The following is a 24,075-nucleotide window of genomic DNA, read 5'->3' as shown; positions in this document are numbered from 1 at the left end:
ATGTCATCAGCAGCGAACTAGGCTGCTTTCAGCTCATAACAGAGTTAGTGAGCTGTCTGGGTAGTTTCTGGACAAGAAACTGTAAAAATGCATGTGCATCCCAAATAATTTTAAAAACAGGGAACTGAGTAAAATTATTCTTAAAATGAAAATTTTATTTTTTAATGGCTAAAAAGTGCTATGGTACCCTGTGGAACATGGCTGTTCTTCCTGTGTGAAAACATTAAATGGTGCTGAAGTTTATAGGAATGGTACTTCAAAAGTAACAAAGGAATTTTCAGTGCATGGAGGCATCATGGACAATTGAAAGTTGACTCCTTCTGTCAGTGCTGTCAAAGCAAAAATGATGTAAAGAGAAATGAGTTATTCAAGAGAAGCAGTAAGGACCTCCCCAAAAGTACATTATTCAGAAGATGAAATTATGCAGCTGGATGGTGTGGTGCAGACTCTATTGGGTTTGTGTTGAGAACAGGGTCCGTGTTGCTGATGATGCTTGGTACAGAGCAAACTTTCATTTCACATGGCAAAAAACTACAATTCAATACACAACTTTGCTCAAAGTTTATGCATAGAGATATCAGGGTCTTCTCCTCAGAGTTACTTCTTGTCCCACTGGCATCACTTCTGGGGGTCTGCCTTCTGGGCAGGACTCTGGCCCAAATATCATTGAGGCCCTGTTAGTCCCCTCCTCACAATAGTCTCAGTTCCTCTGAACAGTGACTCTGCTGTCACAAGCATCAATTGGTCCCCTGCAGTTTGAAATCACCTGTAAACATGCAAGGCAGGCACCTTCTCACCTACGCAGGTAATTGATAACAGGCTGCTGTGGGAACTCTCTTGTTTCCAGTCAACAAGCAGTGAATTATCCATCAATCACCCCTTTTGGAGTAAAATTATCCAAATCTTTTTCTCATTCTTCTGATGTTGCACCCACCCAGACCATAACAACTCAACACTGAAGAATACTGTGGGAGATGGTGACAAAGACCATGCTAGTGTCAAGGTGAAGGACATCCACACTTTTCCTCTTAGCCAGAAATACATGTATGTTATCACAGCAGGCAATTGTCTGGGGCTGACATGGTTCACCTATCGTCAGTCTATGCTGGCTATTTTGTGCTCCGTGAGTTGTGCTCCAACAAAATTTCTTCCATGGTTTTCCCTAGCACTAAATTGTCCGACAAGTCCGTAGTTCCTCAGATCTTGCCCTTTTGAAGGTGGGCACAGTCCTTGTATTTTGGGTTCTTTCTGTGATCACCAGAACATTTCTCTGGTGCTAGAGAGCAAGCTTGCATGGACACCAGCCACCTCCCTCAGCCTCAGCCCTGAGTGCAGCCTGTCGGCCTTGGTCCTGACAACACCTTGCTGTTATCTGCGGAGGGATGAGCTGTGCAGTAATACCTCAGTAGGGAGGGTAAACTTAGGCATGCTGCCTCAGTGGTGCAGATATCTGCTTTGAATATCGCTGCTCTGTGACACAGGAGTGCTATAAATGCATTTTCCTGGTTTCTCCTTTAATACACAAGGGACTGCCAGGCTGTCCACGAAATCCTTTTTGAGCTTCTGCTACATTGTCTTATTTTTGGTAGGATCAGAATGCGGGACATGGTGACCTCTTTTGCAGAGCTGTGATCAAGCTGCTGGCTTAAAAAATCAAATTATGGTATTATTCTTCATTATCCTAATGGCTTTCAAGTTCTTTGGGATTTCAAATAATTGATAATGACATCACTTTCACTTCCAGTTTCATATTATTTTCCATTATGTAATTTGCCACTAGTGTTCAGAGCTGTGTAAAACAAATAATTTGATCACATCAGATTTCTCTATTGCTTTCTGATTGGAAATTAAGAATATTTACTTTCTGCTTGACTACTTTACTTTTCTTGATTAATTGGTCTCCATTTACACATATTTTTCAATCATGGTTTCTTTTAATATTTTTACTGTTCTAGTGCTTATGTTAAATTAAAATAGCATTCAGATGCATATATATCCTCTTTAGTTTCTGAAAATGGTCCAGTTATTTAACTAAGTGAATCTATGTCTTGTTTGCATTTACTTACTTGAGATTTTTGCCTCACCAAAACCAGCCTAAACCAAATTAGGAAAACAATTAAATTTCACAATGAATAATTCTGGCTTAATTTACTAAGTAAAGCACATCTAGTGAGAAAAAGGAGCTAGATCATGTGACCATTTAAAACCATTCAAGTGTTGCTATTTAATATTCTGATTAAGCAGTCCACGAATGTGTGATAGAAAAAGAATTTTTATTGTAACTCTTTGATGAATAGTTTTGAATTACTGATATCTTCCGAGATAACTGCAGTAAAAAACTGTAGGCCAACCTAACCTGGAAAATTATTCCATACAATTTATTTCTTCACTTCTAATTAAAAACAATAAAACCTTCTTCATTAATATTTAATCTCAACAAAAGTCATACCAGTTCCATTACTGTTCTTTGGAAAGGTTTATGTCAAAAAAACATATGATCTCCTATTTCTCTCTTTTTTTCCCTTTAAATGCATGAATATTTTAGAGCAAATTAGACTATTCTTTTCCTGACAATAAATTTGGCCTATGTGTTAATTTCTTTAGAGATAAAAGTGTTTCAAGAGGACAAAAAAACATGAGTATAGATATTTTTACTCCTTATATGGAAGGGAAGAGAGAACAAATTTTCTAAATGAAGGTCAGGAACACTGATCTAGAAGTGTGCTTCAGATGATAGCAAATAATCAACTTTATGAATCATTGCACCTGATAAATTGCTGAGCCAAAATATTGTGTATAATCTTGATCATTCTCCAGGAAGAGAGAGTCATAGAATTATAGAATGGTATGTGTTAGAAATCATCTAGTTTCAGCCTGCCTGGCATGGGCAGAGACATTATTCACTCCCAGCTGATATGGCCTTGAACACTTCCAGGGATGGGGCATCCACAGCTTCTCTGGGCAACCTGTTCCAGTACCTCATCATCTTCATAGTGAAGAATTTTTCCTAGGTTCTAAAAACCTAAACCTACTCCCTTACCGTTTAAAACCATTGTCTCTTGTCCTGTCACTGCCTGCCTGTATAAAAATTTGCTGTCCCTCCTTTTTGCAAACCTCCTTTAGGTACTGTAAGGCCTCAGTAGGTTTCCCTGGAGCCTTCTCCAGGCTGAACAATCACAGCTCTCTCAGCCTGCTTTCGCAAAACTGCTCCTGGCCTCTGAGTTCTTTGGGGCCTTTGCTGGACCTCCTTTAACATGTCCATGTCTTTCTTGTGTTGAGGATAACACAAGAAAACATAAACACCTTTATGTTGGGCTTTTGCTGCTTTTGACACATTTATAGTATTTTTCAGCTCTTCCTGTATTGCCAGCTTAACCTAATTCAGTCTCTTCCTTGAAACCTAATATTTCTACACCTTTTCCTGCTATTCAATTTTAAACAATGATGGAAATATTACTTTCCAGACTTTTGTTTGTTGATGAACCTACTGAAAATTGTACCAAGGGTCAATTTAGCATAATAACTTGACAGACTAAGACATATTCACTTGATTTTGACTGGGTTTTCCAGCAATTAACTGAAATATCAGGCAGAATATGGGTGCTTATAAAGATTAGACAAAAAGTTTGTAAAGTTTAGAAAGTAAAAATTGCAAGGTTTTCCTTTGTACAGAGAAAGCCTCATTTGTTTTCTTTCATTATGAGATGGACCAAAGAAAAAGGACTTCAAGATCATTGCATGACATATTTTCTACATACTTCACTGCTCTGTACACCAGACTGCACCAAAACAGATAAATCTTGAATGTTGTGGTGCTGAATACATTCCATTTATATTTACATTCAAAGTTATTTGAAATTATTGTATCAAGAGTGGGACTTTTTAGCAGCCACCTGGACCTTTCATTAATATAAAAGATATTGTACATGTTCTAGATGATGAAGGGATTGAGATCAGCCCTGTGGAAATAGACTTGGGCATACTGATAGGTAAAAATTAGACATGGTCTGGCCATATATACCCAGCCCAGAGAGCCAAACGTGCCCTGGGCTGCATCCAGAGCAGCGTGGGCAGCAGGGCAGGGAGGGGATTCTGCCCCTCTGCTCTGCTCTGGGGAGAGCCCACCTGGAACCTGCATCCAGCTCTGGGCTCCCAGCACAGGGAGGACATGGAACTGCTGGAGGGAGTCCGTAGGAGGGTTCTGAAAATGGTCAGAGAGCTGTAGCACGTCTCTTAAGAAGAAAGGCTGAGAGGGTTGTGGTTGTTCCCTCTTGGAGAAGAGATGACCCTAGGGAGACCAAATTGCAGCCTTGCAATATATAATATGTGTATTTGTCTTACAAGAAAGACAAACTTTTTACTAAGACTTTCATTGACTGGACAAAGGACAACTGTTTTAAATGGAAAGAATATAGTTTAGATTTGGCATAAGGAAGTTTTTATCATAGGGGTGGTGAGATGCAGGAAGAATTACCCCAGAAGAGCAGATGTTTCACCCACAGAAAGGTTCAAGGTCATGTGGGATGTGGCTTTGAGCAGCCTGATCTAGTTGGAGAGATACTACATGAGGTCTCTTGCAACCCAAGTCATTGTATGATTTGCTAATTTGCTATTTCTGATTCTCTTGCTGAAGTAACCTGTCAGGGCTCATTAAACTTTATACTTTTTGTGTTTTAGTTCCATTTTCAATTCGGTTCATATAATGAGCAACTGTATTATATACAAAACTTTAATTTTTTTTTCTGTTTCTGCATGTGTTTTGTCATTTTTGTTTCTCTGCTGTAAAGCATTGTGCTTATATTCATGCTTACAACAAACATAAAAAGAAATTTTTCATTAGTCCCCAGAAAATGTACTCAAATAATAAGACTATTTTATATTCTCTATATGGGCCAAACTCTCCAAAATAATTTTGGGAGGATCCAATCCTCAATTATTTTCAGTCTTCTGAGCTTCATCTATAACCTAGCAAAAGAGATGCATTTAGAATCAGAAAAAAGTATTATGTTTTTCAGTACTGAATGGATACTATCCAGGCAGAAACCAGTATATTTTCTAACATGGCTTGTAATAAGTGAGAACTACTCAGCCCCTATGCTAGTACTAATTTAATCACAGTGTCCAAATGCTGAGATAATTTGTGAATATATTTAAGATTCAAGTTCAATATATCTTTTTTTTTCTCTCCTTATTTTTGTACTTCTTGGACTAATCACAAAATGCTGATTTATACATTTAAACTGGAGATCTCCTGTATTTCCTAAAAAAATTAGGTTCCCAGAGCTACCATGTTTTGGAGAACTCTACTATTGTGGAAGTCCCTTTTTTACCTTCACAAAACTTGATCTGTTTCTCCACATAGATTTTGGTGGTTTTGAGTACAGATAAGATGTTCTGAAATACCAAAGAAAACATTAAGAGCTTGAAAGGATTCCCTGTGTTTTCCCTGTACAATTCCAAAATGGTAATTTAAAGGAGAAAGGCATTTTCATGGCTTCTGATCTCTGAGCAAAGAGAAGACAGAACTCAGGGCTGTGGAGATGCAGGGAAAGTACACCCAACACAACATGAAGCCACAGAGCTTAGTCGAAGTCTGAAGAAACTGATGAAATTTTCCATGCCATGCTCTGAATCTGAGCCTCCATGATGAGATAACAAAGACTGAAATGTTGGAGAATGTTAAGAAAGGCTAAAACCTAATGATGAGGCATAAGGGAAGCTCTGATCTCTGGTTCTGATTGGATGGTAAAAAGTGCTACGAAAGAACAGTGAAAAAAGGATGCAGCAGACTCATAAGGGAAGGCTCTATGCAGAGTAAATATGCTTTGGAGCATCGTAAATGCAATAGGAAGTGTTTTTTTTAGAGGCCATTTAGGAAAAAAATATCTTGCTTTCTGCACAAGAGATGCTTAATGGCACTGAAAATGTTCAGATAATTAAGAACTCACCAGGAAGGATGGTGTTTTTACTAATATTTCTTGTAATATCGTAAATTATTGGCTTTTGTTCACATTCAGAAGTGAAGATCTCATTTGCAGCTAAAGAAGAGTAAATGACATCCTAATAAGACTCTCTCTTTTTTACATAATGGGCTATCCTCTTCTCTCAGTTTGGTGTAAATCTGAAGTAGTTTCATCAAATTAATGTGCTGATGTTTTTTCTATAGTTGGAAAAACTAATTACTATAACCCTGTCAGGGAAAAAATCCAGAGGACAGTTCTGCTAATATTCATGTAGTTGCTCTATGTAGAACATATTGTGTGTTTCAAGAAAGCTGTTTCTGATTTCCCCTCTGAAGACAAAGGAAGAAAATAAATCTCTGTCTTCCAGCTATCCATATTTTCTAGTAGTGATGTAAGTACAATGATCTTTCCATAAATATTTTCTAGTTTGAAATAAATAAGCATAAAAATTCCTTAAATAAATAAGTGCAAGATTACTACAGTGAAAACATTCTTCTACCCTCAAACCCACCTATACATGCCCTTCCCTTTTTCTTTCCAGAGCCCTGCATGGTTATGGTGCCTTGTATCCACAGATCAATCAGGCCTGATGCAGCCAGGATGTTTTCAAAACAAATGGTTGGACTGAAGCTGCCATTTTAGATTGACCTACTCCCAAAGCAGTTTTCAAAATAGGCCACCATCAGTCTGGTTCAGAATAACCCTTTGGTACTGGGGAAAAGACTGATTATTGTTGTAATCTTCACTGCAGTGTTGTTCCTGCCTCTCTGCTGGGGCTCTTCTCCGTTCTCTGCAGCACAGTCCTTCCTGTCTTCTCAGGGGCTCCTCCTGGGCTCTTGACTCACGCCTTTTATCCCAGCTATCTTTACAAGCCACAGCTGCTGCCCAACTAAGGACTTCACAGCTATGACTCATTTAGAATAGCTAGGACCCACCAAATATAATATAGATATTCACAAGGACTCCTACTATACTTGAGTTGTTGTATTCTTGTTGTTGTTATAGCAATACATATATTCAGGCCCCCACATTTCTCCCCGTTTCTTTTAACAATTGTACAATTACAATACATATACAGTCCCAGTTTTCAGGCTGCCACAGCTCTCAGCTGTCTTAGATACATACATAGAATATATACATATCTCTGTCCAGTCCCAGCTCTCAGGTTGCCACAGCTCTCAGCTGTCTTTAAACACATACAAGTCCCTAGATGTTCCAAGGCTCTTTTCCTTAAGGGCCATATTCTTACAGCTTTCTGCTGTTACAGCTCCTTAATTCAAAGGCCATATTATGTTCTAAAGTCCCAGCTCTCAGGCTGCCACAGCTCTTGGCTGTCCTATCTTCTACCATTTGTTGTTGTTACATTTCTAGTGTCCCAGCTCTCAGGCTGCCACAGCTCTCGGCTGTCCGGGGGATTCCATACCTTCTTTCGACGTTTGGCTGCGTGTTCTTCCTCACGTCGGGGTCACCACTGGTTGTATTCTTGTTGTATTCATATTTCTCAAGTCCCATACTATACCAAGCTGTCCTTCTCTGCAGCACAGTCCTTTATGTGTCTTCTCAGGGGCTCCTCCTGGGCTCTTGACCCGTCCCTATTTATTCCAGTTACCTTCACAAGCTACAGCTGCTGCCCAACTAAGGACTTTGCAGCTGTAGCTCGTTTGGAGCAACTCGGACCCACACAGATCTTACAATAAATAGATCTTAACAGGGACTCTCTCCATAACAATACATATATTCAGGCCCCACAATTATTGTTTTGAATTCTGCAGATTTGATCTGAAAAATGTCAAAACAGCATTCTACAAGTAAAGGGCAAATTCTTACAGTTCCTGACTGTTTTGCTTCTTTGTAAGTTTGGAACTGGTTTCCTGTAACTTTGCTGGCATTAGATTGATGAGTCTTTCGGATGCCTTATAAAGTGCTTGCCAAAGCTGACAATCAGAATTCCTTAGGAGAAACTTTGTTTTCTTTGAGCAAGCTTGATAAAACTGCTTAGTGCTCTTCAGTCTGATAGTGCCTCAATGCAAAGAAAAAACAGGTAACTATGAAAGCCAAAATAATGGTTATATATGCAATTCCAAAACTATATTTCCTGGCTATGTGAAGAAAAGATTACTGGTCAGTCTTCATATTGACTGACATGCTTAAAGATTTGATCTTGCTTTAATTTGTTCCATTTTTGATTTAATATTAAGAGCATATTTTCATATTTTGGTAGTTAGAGGGTCTCTTGCTGCAAATTTGAGCCTGGTTTTACTCATTATTTGTTTCTGATCTTAACATTAATATAGATTTTAATTTTGAATATGCAGAGAAATCATTTATATTTTATTATCAAAGGTCAGAAGGTGATATCTCAGTATTAGTCTAGCAAATAAAACCTATATGTAACCAAATCAGTGCATGAAGAAAAAAGGAACAGAGAGAATTGGATATATTGAAAGAAAATTAGACCTTTTATACTAATTTTTTGCTTTTATTTAAATTGGCAAACTACCTGAGATATCCATACTCACAGAAGTTTACATAATACTATATAGGCCTTGTAATGATTTCCACCAAGTGTAAATGTGCAAGTTTCCAGGTCCATTTTCTGTAGTGTGACGAACTGCCTGATAAACCAGTTTATCATCATCTTGCAAAATCTGAAGTGCTTCATACATGTTAAAAAATCACACGCAGCTATTCATGTTTTGTTTGCTTATTTTCTGTCTCAGAAAGAAATCTGATTTTAACTGGAGTAAATAATTGTATTGATTGCAACAGTGAGGACTGTATTTAACACTTGCATGATAGCCTTGATATAGGAGACATTTGGCATTATAATTTACAACACCAAATGGCCACATTTAATTCCACCGTTTTAAACATCAACACAAGAAGCAAAACAAAATAAAAGCTATTGTGGTAAAGAATGAGCAAATGAATCATCTTTCTCTTCCCAAGCTTATTTGAATCAAACATTTGAAATACATATTGCTTATAATATGACTAATTGGTGTAATTAATGTTGCAATTGACTGAAGTTCTCTGCTATGCCTTGTATTATTATAGCAGATAATGTTCAGTTAAGTGGTGTGTTCGGAACAGAAAGTTGTCTTTATCTTGCTCATCTTATGATGTCATTATATGATGCTTCTTGCCTTCTTCTTCAGAAGATAAAAAAAAGAAATTTTATTATGTGGTCTCACACATGAAATATGTTCCTGTACTTTTTTTGCCTGAGTTCTTTCCTCACTTCCTATGAGTGGGCTTGGAGGAAGAATCAGAACTATAAAAGTGCAAAAAATTCTAGATAAAGACAGTTTAATAGAGAAAAGCTACATATGTATGCAAAACAAAGGAGAAAATCAGTCACTACTTTGCCTTGGTAGGAAGTTTTTACTCCTGCAGTCCCTATCTTGCTCTCCATCCACTTGGAGAGGGGAGAGAGGTTGCCATTAAACACTGCAGCAAAAAAGTTGTTGAGTTCCTCAGCCTTCTCCTCATTTGCTGTTACCAGCGTACCAGCACTGTCTGTCAGGGGACACACCTTCTTTGGTCTCCATTTTTTGGCTGGCATATTTTCCTGTTATTCCTTGTGTCCCTTGCCAGATTCAGTTCCAGCTTTGCCTTGGCCTTCCCCACGCCAGCCCTACTATGCTCTTCCCAGGATACCTGCCCTTGTTTCCACTGCTTCTCCATTTGCTTATTTCCTTTTAGTTTGACCAGCAGTGCCCTACTGAGCCGTGTCAGTCTCCTCCTGCCTTCCTTGTCTGATTCCTTGCTCCTGGGAATTGCAAGCTCTTGCTCTCTTTGAAATTTGCCAGCTCTGTTCATCTCCACTGCCCCTGAGGATGCTTTCAGGAGATTCTATGGATTCTCTAATTGAAGAGCTGGAAGTTTCCTTTCTTAGATCTCAGAAGCCCATCTTTACCTCTTTCCTGGCCCATATCTCTGTGGACTGTGAACTCTTCCAATGCATGGTCACTGCCCTCATCGTGACATCCTCAATTAGCTCACATTGGTAAACATCATTGAATGCCCTCTGGTAAGGCTCTGTATTACTTGGGTAGGAAGTTTTCCTCCATGCATTCCAGGAGTCTACTGGCAGCTCACCATGTTACTTTCCTAGAAGATACAGAGGTAGTTGAAGTCCTCCAGAAGGACAGGAGCCTGCAAATGCAATGCCTCCTGCAGCTGAATCAAGAAGGTTCCATCAACAGGCTCCACTTGATCAAGGGGCCAGCAGTAGATATTGACCACAGGGTTCATTTTGTTGCCATGGTTTCTGATTTTTACCCACCAGATTACTAGGTGCTATGAGAGAATGTATTTACCCACGTGCAATACTTTTTTTTTTTTTTTCATACTTTTTTCAGTGATTGGTGGGTATAGATAGAAGGAGTTTTAAAGGTGTAGATAAGAGTATTTTAAAGGAGTTGGGTAAGTGCTGCTGTTCTAGCAAAAAAACCCCCAAACCAATAATTCCTATAATTTGCTATTAAAGCAGGACAAGCGGGAATGCTGGGAAGATATGTGGGGTTTCTTTTTTTGCTTCTGTGGTGAAGGATGCTTTTTATGTTGCAGCAAAGAGTATCTTCTCCAGGAGAGGTTTTTGTAAAGAATATAAATTTATTTCCATGATTTTTTTATGTATTGGAGAATTTATAGAAAGTATATTTGATCTTCTTTTGATCTTCTGTAATTCTTCTGAAATTTTCTGTAATTTTGCAAACTTCTTTTCCTTTTTGTGATAAATTAAGTAGTTCAGTCTAGCAACTAGAGGCATGAAAATGTCCTATGTTCTGTTGTCTCCTCACTTCCACAAATTTAGCCATTGAAAAATCCTGAAGCAATAAGTGCATTTAAAATACAATTCTGATACTGATTATTTTCCTTAAACAAATCTTCTAACCACCTAAATTTTCTTTACCCTTCTTTTCAGAAAAGGCTCAATGATGGTGTTTGGACATTTTAACAAACATTTCATGGTAAAAGTTTGAATCTTTACAATTGGAACATGTTGAAAAGATAAAAAAGTTTGTCCAGGGTCATCCTACAGACTAGTAATAGGTGTGGTCAGGAGCAATTAAGTCCAAACCCAGTAACACATGAGTAATTTAGCTGTCTTTAAAACACAAGTTGTTGTTTTAGAAAATTATTGGAATTAGCAAGCATCACAGAATAGCATTACAGTACAAGAGACACAGGAAAATCAAATCTATTGGTTGCACTGCCTTACAGATATTATTGCAGCACACATAAGTTTTTAAGAAGGAGTTATTAGTGAATATCATTGCATAAATAGTAGGTTGAAACATAAGAATTTTTGGTGTGTTTCATCCCCTTAATATTCCCTGGATATTTCATTCCCTTTAATTTCCCTATATTTCAACTAATCTCAATTATCTACTAAAGATGGATATGCCAAGAAGTAGGTTTTCCTGATATCTTGTCCATATATTTTATTTAGAATAAGGAAAACAAGAGTAAAAGAAGCATGCTGAGGTTTTTTGAGGTGGTGGTTCATAATGAGTCTGATGCCTTGAGAGGCTACCTACAACAGAAGCTAGACAGATTTAAAGGAATAATGTAGGTATTTATTAAAAGGCCTTCAAAGGATACACTTTGGGCAGTACAAGAACCTGGCCAGGGCTACACCCAAGGCAGACCCAAGATGGACACAAGATGGATGATGGGTTACATATTTTCACACTTTTATAAGTTTTGGTCTATTTACATATTGGGGTTAATTGTCCAATTGCAGCTTCAGGTTATGAAGTCCCATCCTCCCAGATTGCTCTCCTCAATTTGTCTCCTGTTGTTAATGCTTTTTGGGCTTGAAGCTGCAATTGTGTCTTTCGTTCTTGGGCTGGAAAAGGATTGTTTTGTCTAACTAAATTGTGAGAACTTTTTGACACTTTATAAGAAGTTCAGAGTTATATACTAATGCAGTACAGAATCTGGAAAATGTGAAAGCTAAATCTTAGGGTATCAAGTCCAATGTATGACCCTTTTTTCATCTTCTAACAGCTATAGTCTCACAGCCATTTATGTTTATATAAAAAGCAGAAACCTCAGTCTCGAAAAAGAGGCACTAAGACCTGATGTAAAAATGTCAAGTTTAGTCTGACTTTCTTATCTGATAGTTTCTATCTCTTCAGTTGGCACATGTGTAATGAATTTGCTCACCTTTAATATATATTTTTTTAATTACTAATTTTTTACTGCCCCATTCAGAAAATACGAATGTAGAAAGGGAGAAATGTCCTTGTTTTTTTTTTTTATTAATTAAAAGTTGCTATGATATGTTTAAGGCTTCAGTGTGACTTTTTTCTTATGTCCACATGGATCATGGTGCAACTAGTTGAGATGCCAGTGGCATCAAATGCAGCACTATGTAATGAGCACTTAGGCAGCTGCCTTGTGCCCCATAGCTGCAGTTGGGTTCTGATCTAGGAGTGCAAAAGTTGGGCTATTCCCTTGGTATAATTGGACTATCAACCCAATCCAATTTTAATCTTAACCTTTGAATGTGGGTTGCAAGCATTTAGATTAAATTATATTATCAACTTTTTTAATAAAACAGTAGATCTTAACTAAGAAAAATGAAAAGCTGCAAAATTTTAGCCCATCAGGTTTATGCTATTGACATAATATTGGCTTAGGACTCTATAAAAGCCATGAAATCATAAATGAAGAAACAGCAGTCTAAAGGAATGATACATAGCTGTTAGATAAACACAGCTAAAAATTATCAGGTTTACAGCTTTAAAAGCATAGTACATTTACCTACTTTTCTTCCACCCCATAAGCCTATGGACTACATATCAAGCGGACCACTATATGAGAAATGAATGCGTACTTTCTGAAAGATTAAAGCATATCCATGAATTGGTGTGTGGTGAAAGAAAAATCTGGTTTTCATTGTGCCTTTAATTTTAGGCAAGATTTTTCTGCCTAGATTCAGCTCACCATTTTGTCTATGTGTCACAAGATTTATTAATAGCCTTCAAATGTCAGCCTCCAGATACAAGTATTGCACATGCTAAATTCTAAGAGAAGTGTGTTCTGCAAAGAATTATTTTGCATGTTTCTAGCAGCCTCAGTAGTCTATCTATTTTTCTTCCCTTTAATAATTTGATAGAATCATAGATACATTTTATTGTAAAGCCAGAACCTAGCTCTAAAATTTCTGCATCATCTTGACAGAGAAAATGTTTTAAGTGTCCTAATGGATCATCATTACTTGCTCCTTCCCTCTTAAAAATCTGTGATCTCACCTACAGTGAAAAGGTATTGATTCTGGGAATTGTGACATTTTCTCTCTCTGTCCTTTCCTTTAAAATCTTTGAACATGTGAACATCTTTTGAGTTTATCTTCCAAGAAACTGTGCCAACTTGATGGCTGTCTTGTACTTTAATGTATCAACCTTTTTTACTGACCTAAGCCACTGTTAAATGTTAATGATCCCTCCTTTGTTGATCTTTTCCTTAATTCTAATTATCTATACCAACAGATATGTTTAAGGTTATGTTGTGTCCTACTCTTTTAGTGTTTCAATTTTAAACCTTAACCACATCTCAAAGCTCTCCAGTTACACCAACAAGGTAGGTGATGTGTCTGAGAGGATTGAAAACCCATCTGGCCATGAAGGTATATTTACTGGGTCTACCAGAATATGTGTAAAACAGTAGTAACTCTGTCATCTAAACTGAGAATTAAAGGAAACACTGGAATAAAGGAACAGAGACTAATTTAAGTATGAAACTCTAAAGGTATAGTTTATGGCATCAGTAAGGCTGCATAGTATCTATATATACGTCTTTAAATGAAGTGTAAGACAGTTTGAGCAGATTATAAAAACAAAGAATTTGCACAGCTCTTCATAAGAATTTTTGGATGCTAACTCTTTGGTTGGAAAATGTTTCAGTGAATGTCTTGGTGAATGCCAGTGAGTTCACAAATTTTATTGCGATGATTTCTTCTCTTTCTCAGGTACCAGGTAGAGACATAAATTCTAGCTCTTTGATTTCTTCCCATGAAAATATCAGAGCCTTGACACACCTGAATAGCTCTGGTTCCAATTTACAGAAGATGAAATTTGCAACTAGCTCTGCGAGTTCAACCTAGATTTTGTACATTGCTTTCCGGCCAGGTTTTACAAGGGAAGCCTTGTTTATATTGTTTTTGCATTTGAGTTACACTTGTATAGAAGTTTTTTTTTTGGGGAGGGGAGATGGGGAAAATATGGTATTTTCATCAAAGATATTGAATTTTGCCTATATCTTATATAACTTTTCTTATGCAAAGTGTGTGTGGGAGGGATGGGAAAATATAATCTAAAATAAATTCTAAAAGAAAGCCAAGTACCAATTTAAAAGAAAACAAAGTGAAAATTCATAGTATTGAATGAAATAAAACTGTATTTGCTACTGATTTTCTGATTGAATATCTCTGCTTCTTGTTTTTTGTTTCTACCTAATGATAAAATATGTGCTTTCATTAATGCATAGCTGGTCTAATGCAAGGAGTTATAGGAATGTTTTTGTAAATTCCAGGAGTTAAGAAGTAAAAGAAAACAAACACAATAATTTCCTTTGTGCCACATGTATGTTATTTTTTTCCCCTTTGGTGTTTGTTTGTTTGTGTGGGGTCTTTTACATGTTGGTACCTTTAAGAAAAATGGTCACACTGTGGGTGACGTAACTTCAAACCCATCAAGATAGTCTTACATTCAGATGGTTGTACTTTCTCTTCTACTACTACGAGTAATAGATTTCATTTATCTGATGTTAGACACTAATTTATTTCTTAATCCCTCCTTATTCTTCTAGGTGGGATTTTTTTATGGCTTCTTTATGGAATATTGGTCAATGAAGCATTGCTAGTTTCATCTGGTGAGGCTATTAGAGTGTGCATTGCATAAAGTTCAAACAGCTTGGTTTATATTCACCTGAAAAGACTTTTTATAAAACCACACACAACTGAGAATAACCACATTTGAAAATTGTGTATTTTATATTCTATCAATATTTAAAAGGTGTTTGAAGGGAAGGACCCCAAAAGTAACTATTTTCCGAAGTACTACTTAAAATTCAGTGCAATATAATTTAAAGTAATTGTGAACAACAAAACTAAAACCACATTTTTTTGCAAATATTACATTAATTGTCACTTTTTTCCTGAATTTTAAGAAGACAGATATTTTGAATACTTTAAATATGACCAGCAGTGTGTTTCTTCCTTTAAATTTTACATTTTAAATTTTTCAGTTTGTCCCTTGTAAAGTGAACACTTCAGTCACTTTTAAACAAACTTTATATTCAATATTTGCTTAGAAAGTATTGCTTGCTGGTATTGAAAAAATATTTGACCAAGTAACCCTGACAAATTACAATGGAAAGTCTAATTTATGCCAACAGAGAAAGCTTTTCTTAAATAGCTTTTTGTGTTGAGTTTATCCTTAACATTTCTGTACTCAAGTAAAAGAGCCAATTAATCTCTTTTATAATGTGTAAAGTTCATAAGGCAGCATTATGGCTGAATTTGGTGAATGAAGTGTGCTTCTGCTATCAATCTAGATATCCATCTATACTATCCATGCAGATATACTGTATATCTACTATTTAAATTACAACCAGAATTTATAATCTGTTCCATATAAATTCATATATTTTTATGTTGCACCTATTCCCTGTTCTTCAACATCTTTACCTCATCCTGATTTATATTTTCTGGGGAATGGCAAAGCTTATTCTCTGATGTAAGAGAGAAATTGCTTCAAAATTAGTTATTTCTGCACAATATATATGAATGTATGTGATTATGAGAACATATATATTTATTGATTGACTAAATAAAACATAAAAAAACAAACATGATGAAGGGATGGTCTGGATATGTATTTAAATACATTAATGACTTTTGTTGTACGGTTTCATATAGAAGGCCATATAATGGAGTTAAGTAGTTCTCCCTCCCTTTTTCTCCTGCCTTACTTCCTTCTTAGTTCTCTTGGTCTTATTTTTCCTTTCTTCCTTCTCCTTTTAGCATGGGGAAAAAGGATAATTTCTTGTGTTTGTAGATCAAGTCGCATTACTTGTATTGAATTACATACACTTAGTGGAATACCAACTGAATCAATGTCTCAGGTGGCCAAAATGCATTTATAGATATCCTATTCACTTATTCTGGAAGAGTTAGTAAAGTAGCCTGCATTCTACAATGGGTTTAAATATTTATAACTTTCTAATTTTACTTTTTTTTTTTTTTTTAATTTATCACAGTGCAGGAATAAAACATTAATTAGGCTGTTCAAATCACTAGGCTTTTGACAATAATCTTCAGCAAGTGAAAACAAGTCTTCAACCTATGTAATTGAGGAATAAACCAAACAGGTAGAGATTTTTAGATGAAGTTACTATTCAAGAAAATGTGAGACTGAAGTAATATATGCAGAATTAAGGATAGCTTAAAATATAGAAAATCTTCCAAACAGAACTTTGGCCGTATTGGTCTGAACAATTTATGAGACAGGCTTACCTTTCTGAAATAGACTGGATGCACTCAAATATTGGCAGGATGTGGTCCTTCAACTGGCACAGAATGTACTACAAGTTTTTGTAAAATATATATTCACGTCAATTCCAATTTACAGTTGTACTTAGAGTTCAAAATGAGTGTGAGAGACAGGAGAGAAAAAATGGCCCCTGAAGATATCCCAGGCTCTTTGCCCAGATTCTTGATAGAGGTCTTTTACACCTCGGACAGATACTTTTAAGATATTTCAGAAAGTGAATAAGATCTGCCAAAATAGAATGAGGCAGAAATCTTAAATACATGCTAAACTTATAACCATTTGCAAACATTGAAGGATACACTGTCTGAATAGATTTAGAGTAACAAGGCATGACAGCATTCTTTGTTTCTTCTGTCCTATTCAAGAAAGTGAAGTAAATTAATTTCACTATTCTTACATCTAAATAAATATTGCACTGAGCAGAAAGCATTGAGTTACTGAGTGCGGAAATAGAGTTTTGGACGTCCTGTTGTTTAAAATTCCTTTCTACCCCAGGAAAACCTGGAGTGGGTTGTGTGGAGCAGTGTCCAGACAGTTTTTAAATATCTCTAAGGATGTAGACCCCATCACCTGCTTGGGCAACATGTTCCGTTGTCCAGAAATGTCCTACATTTATTTGGTTTAGTACTGCTGAAATAAGTTAGTTTAAACTAATGACCATTATAACATTTTCAAATGAATATTGTTACCTATTTTCCTTTTTGAAGCATGGTGGTGCATCAGCCACAACAAAACTTCACCTCCTCACTGCTCTGAAATACATATGTGAAAGAGGGACCCTAACTTTTCTTCAAAAAGAGGTTGAGATTATTTTCTTCAAGATGAGATTGAACCATATAGATTTTGCAGATGTATTTCTTTGTTTAATTTTCAGTATGTTCCATGAAAAGTTTTTGAAAATATTCTCTTTCAACTATCTGTAATCACTTTTATCAAACATTCTTTCATATCTCTGTAATAGGAAGTTCCTCACTATTTAAAATCAGCACCTTTTCCTGGAAAAGTTGGGCAGGTATAACCTTCTCTGGGTTAAAAAAAAAACAGATGGATGGCAATGCCCAGAGACTGGAGGTGAATAGTATCACATCCAGTTGGTTGCCAATCACTATTTGTTTTCCCTGCTGATCAGTGCTGGGGCCAGTCCTATTCAATATCTTTATTTATTATCTGAAAGATGGGACTGAGTAAACCCTTAGTAAGTTCATGAATAACTCCACATTGGGTGGTAGTGTTGATCTGATGGAGAACAGAAAGGTTTTGCAAAGGGATCTGGACAGCCTGGATCCATGGATCAAGGCCAGTTGTATGAGGTTCAACAACGCCAAGTGTCAGGTCCTGCCCTTGGGTCACTACAACTCCATGCAAAGCCACATGTCTATTATTTAGATACTTTTTTAATATATGTTTTGTTCTATTCCTGGTGATAGTATTTCATCTCCCCTGATATTTTCTATTTTTCACCTCCATATGTACAGTTTGACCTGTGGAAGGTTTACAGTGGTGATTGCAGGAGTAAGCTAACCTTAGCTGGGATATCTAGATTTTATTCTGCTGTAAATACCTTTTAAACATAACTAAACATTACTTTTGCAGTTGATGTTGCTTTTACAAATTTCAGAGGACAGAATTAATGTCTTGAATCATACAGCTAAGCTTTCCTTGCATATTTCCTTCTGTATACAACTCATTTAAATGAGCCAGTAAAAAGTTATTTACAGCGGTTGTCACATGTGTATCTCCAACTCCAGACACTAGGTCACATGCACTAGGCCTTGTGACCTAGTGCATGTGGTTTCCAAGTTGTGGAATACAGAGAAGGAATATGTAAAGATTTTTTGCAGCTTGAGTAATGAAGGGTTTGGTTCTTATCTAGGTGATAGTGCACAATGGCCAGCAAAATAGGTTAGGAAATAAAAGAAAAAAAATTTGGCTGAACTATGGCAACATTCAAATAAAGTGTTGTTGATAACATCACACATGCTTTTAAAATGAACAAAGTTTTTTAGGATGCCCTATCCAGCTGTGGCAAAGCAAATAAGAGAATCAGGCAAAAAAAAGAGAGAATTCTCTCTTTTGTTAACTGTTTTGCATTATGGCAGCTCATTAACATTTTATTTCAAAGAGATAATGGAAAGTGATATTAACTGGGGTTAGAGTTCAGTAAGTTCAGAGGCCCAAAAATAAGGATGAGAAAATATTAAATTAAAAAGGGATTTTAGGAACCTTCTTTGGCAAATGATCCACATCAGTGTGGTGAAGGTAATGTGATGGTGGTATGAAGATATTCATATGTTAAAGTGGAGCCCATGTGATGTGGTCTTCTGTTGAAGGCCTAATAGATCTCAGAGAACCTTTTTTTTGTAGCACTGTATTCTACCGTATTCTACCGTTTTCCTGTTCAGCTTGAAATTTCCACCCATCCTTGAAGAGAACAAGTAACCCAGTATTGAATGTGTGTTAGTTTTACCACAAAGATGACTGTTCTAGAAAAGTCTAAAGCCTGAAGACTGCTGAGGCAGAAATTATATCCATCCTGCATGCTGTATGCTCCTTTTCCATCTCTGCTGTATAGCAGCAAATTTATGTTGCTACCCTTCTTCTTTAGCACCTTAGCTATTTATGGCTACACTTCAGGACTGCTAGAACTGTAGTAATAATAAAAACAGATTCCTGGTTTCTTCTGACTACTCAAAATATTAGTGTAGTGGTCAGCTTCCTAAAATGGAATATCATTTTCCAGCTGTCTGATCTCATTCACACTGTTGTCAGGACTAACATAATGATGTGACATGAAGGTCTCATCACAGGTGTTTTGAAATTAGTGAATTGAATCCTGTGGTGGGGTCACCCAGGCTAGACACCAGGTACCCACCAAAGCTCCTCTGTCACTGCCCTCTACTTAGCTGGACATGAGAGAAAACATATAGTGAAGGACTCATGGATCAAGGCAGGGAGAAATCACTCACTAATTACCATCACAAACAAAACAGACTCAAGAAATGAACTGAATTCCTTATCAATGGAATCAAAGTAGGATAAGGAGATGTAAATCCAAATCTTATAAACCTTTCCCCCCACTTCTCCCTCCTTCATGGGTTAAACTTCACTCTTCATTTTCTCTATTTCTTTCCTCCCAGAAACACGGGGAGAAGGGGAATGGGGGCTGCAGTCTGTTCATCACATGGTGTGTCTGCCACTTCAAGCCTCCTCACACTATTCCCCTGCTCCAGTGCAGAGTTCCTCCAATGGGAGACAGTCCTCCATGAGCTGCTTCAATGTGCATCCTTCCCAGGGCTCAAGTTCTTAATGACCTGCTTCAGCATTGTTCCCTTCCATAGAGTGCAGTCCTTCAGGAGCAGATCACTCCAGCATGGTTCCCCTGTGGGATCTCATGTCCTACCAGCAAACCTGCTCCAATGTGGTCCTCTCTTCACGGAGCAATGAGTCCTCCCAGGAGCTTGGTCCCCAGTGCAGACTGTGCATAGCATCACATCCTATTTTGGCTGTCCACGTGCTCTGGCCTGGCGTCCTCCATGGGCTGCAAGGGCACAGCCACCTCACCATGACCTTCATCACAGGCTGTAGGAGAATCTCTGTCCTGGTGCCTGGAACACCTCCTCCCCTTCTTTCACTGACCTTGGTGTCTGCAGGGCTGTTCGTCTCACATCTTCTCACTCCCCTCTTCTCTGTCTGGAGATGTTCTTGTGCCTCAGCTTTTCCTCCCTTCTTAAATGTGTTATCTTAGAGTTACCACTACTGTTGTTGACTGGCTCAGCCTTGGCTAGCAGCAGGACTGGCTTGAAGCTGGTTGTCAGTGGCTCCATTGGACCTGGCAGAAACTTTCAGTAGCTTCTTACAGTAATCTCCTCTACAGTGTTTGTGTGTGTGTGTGTGTGTGCACTCCTGTGCGAACCCTCCCTTGTTTTAAGCTTTTACAGTCCAAGTTCTTCATTTTATTTATTGCATTGACAGTTATACATGGGTAAATGGAATGTAGTCTCATTTAAGGCACTTGCTTTTTGCTACAATTAGATGCTTAATAAGTTTTTCAGGGTATAGAAGACAGTGCAGTTGTAGATTTAACTAAAAACTACATTATCTTTTTGGGCTTTTAATGCCTTGCAATAATTAATGGACATTTAACGCTTAGTAGTAAGTCTTTAAAAGTTATACTAAACTGAGAAATTCTTATTTATTAGCTGACATATTTGGCATAAATATTTGAAGTGTTTTGATGTAGATACTATGCTGACAGCTGAGTTTTTTGTATATAAAACAACCTAACAGGGAATGCAAACCATCCTTTGTTCACTGCAATCTTTAGGCAGGTAGAATTTGCAGAGGAAGGAGCAGTGTGAAAAACCCCCCACTAAAACAAAAACAAACTAAGGACACCTCCCAAGATTTCAGAAAAAATTATTTCAGGAGAAAAATCATGCTTATCTAAAATTTGGATGCTGGGCTAAACTTCACTGAAGACTAGTTAGACAGCAGATAACTGGCAAGAAGATAAAGGATATATGTTTGGTTAATAAATTCCATCTCTGAGCTCCTAAGGATAACACCTTCACATATGCATAGTATATTAAATTATTGTATCTATAAAACACACGTACACACACACACACACACACACACTCCATCCCACTTTATACTCAATCTATTAACGTTTCCAAAGCACTTGTCAAATCACTGTCTAAAATTTTATGAAATTAAAACACTACCATAAATATTTCGCAAGTTTTAATTAATTTTCCTTATGCCAGACAAAATGATAAGCTTCATTTTCCGAAGAAAAATGATTGCTGCACTCCTGCTCTGGTTGTTTTATAATCCTACTTTATTGCTTTCACTCAGGCCTTTTGGGAAAGCTTGAGTTATGAAGCAGGTCTTATAAAATAATCCAAAGATTATAAGGTGATGACTTTTCTTAGATCTATTTCTGGAAGATATTTCAGAGTCTTGGACCTATGCTTAGCTGTTAAGTGTTGTGCACTGTTGATCACAGCAGTAACGGCCACAGACAAAAGACTTGACTCTGTGCCAAAGCAGAGCACTGCAACAACTGGCAGCTACAGCCTGTGAGAAATAAAACAGAATCCAAATTTTTGGAAAGCCCTTCATATTTTTCCTGAACAGTTCCTTTCCCAAAGTATAAAAAAATTTATTTAAGAAAGCTTGTTTCTTTCCTAACTTTTGAGAAACTCATCCATCACTATCACCCAAAAACATATGAAATACTGCCATTCAAAACTTGACAACTTCTTAACTTACTGTAACAATAAGATACTTTTTTTCTAATCACAATGACAAAAACAGTCCATCCACTTTTCTTTTTTCATTCATTTTTGTTTTGGATGGGATTTTGTCACAGTCTTTAGCCAAGCAGCCAAGACCTCTTCTTTTCCTTTACTTCGGAGACCTCAGTAGCAGAGTGTTCTGTACACAGAAAAATGCCTCTCTGCATCCTCTACCTCATTAAGTTTGGTTTCACAATTTAGCTTCCTAATGAGCCAGATAGATCCATACAATAAAAGAATTGCCTGAGTTGGAAGGGTCTTTAAGGATCATCTAGCTCCTACCCCCCTTCCATGGACAGGGACACCTCCAAGTAGACCAGAATGTGCAAAGCCCAACCTTGAACACTTCTAGGGATTGGTATCCATAACTTCTCTTTGGCAATTGCTCCAGTGCCTCACACCCCTCACAGTAAAGATTTTTTCCTTGTATCTAGTCTAAACCTACTGTCTTTTAGTTTGAAGCCATCTTCCCCTTATCCTGTCACTATATGCTCTTGCATATAGAATCTCTCTTCATCTCCTTTGTAGTCTCCTTTCGGATATCTAGTTTGCTAATTCTGCAGAAAAACCTCAGTGGTGCTAAATTAAGGTGGACAAAGCAGAATAACACCATGAAATAGTGAGCTGGGACATCTCTAAATGAAATGCTTACAACCTCTAACATTACATCAAAGGTGCAAATTAATTGCCACATTATAGATTAACTGAAGAGTTAGATTTATGAATATGTATTATACCCACTATAGAATTTAGCATACATTATTATATTTTCTGAAAAAAGTGGTGTGGAACATTAGTTAATGCAATCTCATGTGATATGCAGTCTGCACTGCTGGTTTTCACTACAGTTTTATCTGTGTTATGATCCATCCCAGAAAGTGAGGGTAACTAACTCAGATTCTTTTTAATAGACCCCTTCGAGCAGATTAGAGTAAAACAACACTGAAAACCCAGCAGATACATACATATATATGTATATATGTCTAAATAATAAAAATGTCTGTGTATATGTACATAGGTATATGTGTGTGTGTCTATACATATATATATATAAGTTCTATTTTAGAATAATTTAGTTGTAATGGAAAGGAGGTTATTATTGATGATTATTATGTGTACTAATAAAAAAATATAAAAGCATAAAAAAAGCTTATATAAGGGAAAGAGAGGGAGGGACGGAGGGAGGGAGGGAGGGAGGGAGGGAGGGAGGAAGTGGCGGAAGGAAGGAAGGAAGTGGCGGAAGTGGCGGAAGGAAGTGGCGGAAGGAAGTGGCGGAAGGAAGTGGCGGAAGGAAGTGGCGGAAGGAAGTGGCGGAAGGAAGTGGCGGAAGGAAGTGGCGGAAGGAAGGAAGGAAGGAAGGAAGGAAGGAAGGAAGGAAGGAAGGAAGGAAGGAAGGAAGGAAGTGGCGGAAGGAAGGAAGGAAGTGTCGGAAGGAAGTGTTGGAAGGAAGGAAGGAAGTGGCGGAAGGAAGGAAGTGTCGGAAGGAAGTGTCGGAAGGAAGTGGCGGAAGGAAGTGGCGGAAGGAAGGAAGGAAGGAAGGAAGGAAGTGGCGGAAGGAAGTGGCGGAAGGAAGTGGCGGAAGGAAGTGGCGGAAGGAAGTGGCGGAAGGAAGTGGCGGAAGGAAGTGGCGGAAGGAAGGAAGGAAGGAAGGAAGGAAGGAAGGAAGGAAGGAAGTGTCGGAAGGAAGGAAGTGTCGGAAGTGTCGGAAGGAAGGAAGGAAGGAAGTGTCGGAAGTGTCGGAAGTGTCGGAAGGAAGTGTCGGAAGGAAGTGTCGGAAGGAAGGAAGGAAGGAAGGAAGGAAGGAAGTGTCGGAAGGAAGGAAGGAAGGAAGGAAGTGTCGGAAGGAAGGAAGTGTCGGAAGGAAGAAAGGAAGGAAGGAAGGAAGGAAGGAAGGAAGGAAGGAAGGAAGGAAGGAAGGAAGGAAGGAAGGAAGGAAGGAAGTGTCGGAAGGAAGTGTCGGAAGGAAGTGTCGGAAGGAAGGAAGTGTCGGAAGGAAGTGTCGGAAGGAAGTGTCGGAAGGAAGGAAGGAAGGAAGGAAGGAAGGAAGGAAGGAAGGAAGTGTCAGAAGGAAGGAAGTGTCGGAAGGAAGTGTCGGAAGGAAGGAAGGAAGGAAGGAAGGAAGGAAGGAAGGAAGGAAGGAAGGAAGGAAGTGTCAGAAGGAAGGAAGTGTCAGAAGGAAGGAAGGAAGGACGGAAGGAAGTGGCGGAAGGAAGTGGCGGAAGGAAGTGGCGGAAGGAAGGAAGT

This window comes from Ammospiza caudacuta, chromosome Z, assembly GCF_027887145.1.
Source record: "Ammospiza caudacuta isolate bAmmCau1 chromosome Z, bAmmCau1.pri, whole genome shotgun sequence".
NCBI classification, from domain to species: Eukaryota; Metazoa; Chordata; class Aves; order Passeriformes; family Passerellidae; genus Ammospiza; species Ammospiza caudacuta.
This window is presented reverse-complemented; position numbering follows the sequence as displayed.